The following is a 3,354-nucleotide window of genomic DNA, read 5'->3' as shown; positions in this document are numbered from 1 at the left end:
GGTCCAGGGCAGAATGCATGCTTAGAAAAGACCTGAGAAGACCTTAAACTTTCATCAGAGGCTGGCTTCTATGTTCAGCAGAAGCAGAAAGTGAAGGCAGGGTTCTAAACTGCCTAACTCAGCATTAAATGACAAACTTACAAAGACCTAAGAAAAGTTCCTTTCTTTCCTCTTTATTACTATTTCTAGCACTCTCTTTCTCTTTTTCTTTTTTCACCCAGGTGGTCAAGGTAAATACAGTAGCCAAACCATAAGCTAAAAAAGCAGAGACTTCAGAGACCATGCGTGACTAAGAATACAGACTTTACAAAAATACTTTAGGAAAGTAAAACAAACAAAAAACTATACCCAAAGCAATTAATAAAAAAACAAAAACAAAACAAAACAACCTCCCTCCCCCCTAGCACAGGAGTAGAATCAGATTTCTAGAGTTACCACTTTATAATATCCAAGATATTTAGTTTTCAACAAAACTAGAAGTATGCAAAGAAACAAGGAAATATGACATATCCATGGGAGAAATTAATAGTAACTATTTCTGAGGAATCACAGATCTCTAGTGACTTACTAGAAGAAGACTTTCAGTCAACTGTACTGAAAGAGCAAAGGGACACCAGGAGAACTATGTCTTACCAAATAGATAATATTGATAAAGAGATAGAAATTATAAAAAGGAACCAAACAGAAATTCAGGAACTGAGAATTACAAATTAAAATTACAAATTAAAAATCCGATATAGAATTTCAGCAGCATGTATGAGCAGGCATAAAAATAATAAGCAAATTTGAAGATAGATCAATTGGAATTATCCTGTCTGAGAAACAAAGAGAAAAAAGAAAGTTCTGAATAAGAGAGTCTAACAAACCTTTGCAGCACCATCAAGCATACTACTGATAATAAACAACAAAAATGAGTCACAGAATAAGAGAGAGAGAGGATGGAGAAGGAAGAATATTTGAAGAAATAATAACTGAAAACTTCCCAAATTTGGTACAGGACACAAATCTACATATCTAAGAAGCCCACTGAACTCCAAAATGGAAAACACAGAGATCCACACTGAGAGACCTATAATCAAAATTTCAAAAGTCAAAGACAAAATCTTGAAAGCAACCATAGAGAAACAACTTGTCATATACAAAAGATCTTCCATGACATTACAAACTATTTTTTTTTCAGTCAGAAACTATGAAGGATAGATGACACAAAGTCTATGTTAACCAGTTTGATGAAAATATTTCAAATTGTATATGAAAACACTACACTGTATCCCATGTTTGCATTAATGTATACAGCTATCATTTAATTTAAAAAAAGAAAGAAAGCACTGGGATGGTTCATTTAAAGTGCTGAAAGGAAATAAACTATTAACCAAGAATTTTATATACAGCAATATTATCCTTCAGAAATGAAGGAAAAATTAGGACAGTCTCAGATAAACCAAAGTGAAGGGATTTTATCACTGGTTAGCATGAAGTACATGAAGTGTTGAAGAGAGTCTTTTAGGCAAGAATGAAAGGCACTAGACAGTAACTTGAAATCATGAAGAAGAAATAACCCAGGTAAAAATAACAAGTCATATAAGTACTAAATCCAATAACATGGAATTTTAGGTTTATAACTCTATATTTTCATACACAATTTAAAAAACTAATGTGTAACATAAGTATAAATCTATTTTAATTAGGGCAGATGCATAAAGATGTAATTCATGACAACATGAAAAGGAAGAGATAGAACTGTATAGAAGCAAAGATTTTGTGTACTATTGAAGCTAATGTGGAATTTAAAAATAGATTATTATAAATTTAAGAGGTTTATTATAATCCCCAGTGTATCAGTAAGAAAACAACTGGGATTATAAGAGAATTTAAAAGAATGCCACGAACAATTGTATGTTAAAAAATTAGAAAATCTAAATGAATGGACAAATTCCTAGGAAGTCACAAACTACTAAAACTGACTCAAGAAGATATAAACACTTGGAATAAACCAATATCAGTGAAGAGATTGACCTCATTAAAACAAAAATACCCCAAAATACTACCCACAAAAAAAAAAAAAAGAAAAATGCCTGGACTGAGATGCATCACTGCTGAATTTTACCAAACAAGTAAGAATCAAAGTCAATGCTTCAAAAACTATTGCAAAAAATTCAAGAAGGGGAACATTTTCTAAACTCATTGTATGAGGCCAGTACTACCCTGATACCCAAGCAGGCAAAGATATCACAAAAAACGAGAACTATAGACTAATACTTATATGAATATGGACATGAAAACTCCTCATCAAACTACTAGCAACCTGAATCTGACAGCATATAAAAAGATTTATACAACATGATCAAGAGAGATTTATCGCAGAAATGTAATTTGGCTTATTATCTGAAACCAACTAATATAACGCATCATTTGAAGGAAATAAAGACAAGAATTAGATTATTATCTCAAGTGATCAAACATGAGACAAAGTCAAACACTCATTCATGGTAAAAACACTCAATTAAAAATAGATGGGAACTTCATCAAGCTAATAAAGGGCATCTGTGTTAGTCAGCTCAATAGCTGTAACAAAGTACCATGCATCGTCTCAGACCATCATGGAATAAAAGTGGAACTCAATAACAACAGGAATCTGCAGACTCATACAAAAACATGGAAGCTAAACAACTTTATGCTGAATGATAGATGGGTCAGAGAGGAGATCAAGAAAGAAATTACCAAATTTTTAGAACAAAACAACAATGAATACATGAGTTATCAGAACCTCTGGGATACCGCAAAGGCAGTCTTAAGAGGGAAATTTATAGCATTGCAAGCCTTCCTCAAGAAAATGGAAAGAGCTTTCTCTCTTCAACAACTTAATGGGACATCTTAGGCAGAGGTTATATTTACCAGTTTGATGAGAGTATTTCAAAATGTATATGAAAACAGTACACTGTACCCCATGATTGCATTAGTGTACACAGTTATGCTATAAGAAATAAAAAAAAATTTTTAAAAGTTGGTTTTTTGAAAAAGTCAATAAAATAGATAAACCTTTGGCCAACATAACCAAGAAAAAAAGAGTAAAATCTCTAATCTCATCAATCAGGAATGGTAAAGATGAAATAACAACAGACCCTTTAGAAATTCAAAAAATTTTTAATGAATATTACAAGAAACTTTATTCCCAGAAATATGACAATCTGAAGGAAATCGACCAATACTTGGAAGCACACCACCTCCCAAGCCTTAGCCAGAATCAAGTGGAAATGTTGAACAGGCCTATATCAAGTTCTGAAATAGCATCAACTATACAAAATCTCCCTAAAAAGAAAAGCCCAGGACCAGATGGCTTCACGTCAGAATTCT

This window comes from Otolemur garnettii, unplaced genomic scaffold (genome assembly GCF_000181295.1).
Source record: "Otolemur garnettii isolate 467f Iridium unplaced genomic scaffold, OtoGar3 scaffold00008, whole genome shotgun sequence".
Taxonomy (NCBI): domain Eukaryota; kingdom Metazoa; phylum Chordata; class Mammalia; order Primates; family Galagidae; genus Otolemur; species Otolemur garnettii.
Note: the sequence above shows the minus strand (reverse complement) of the source record.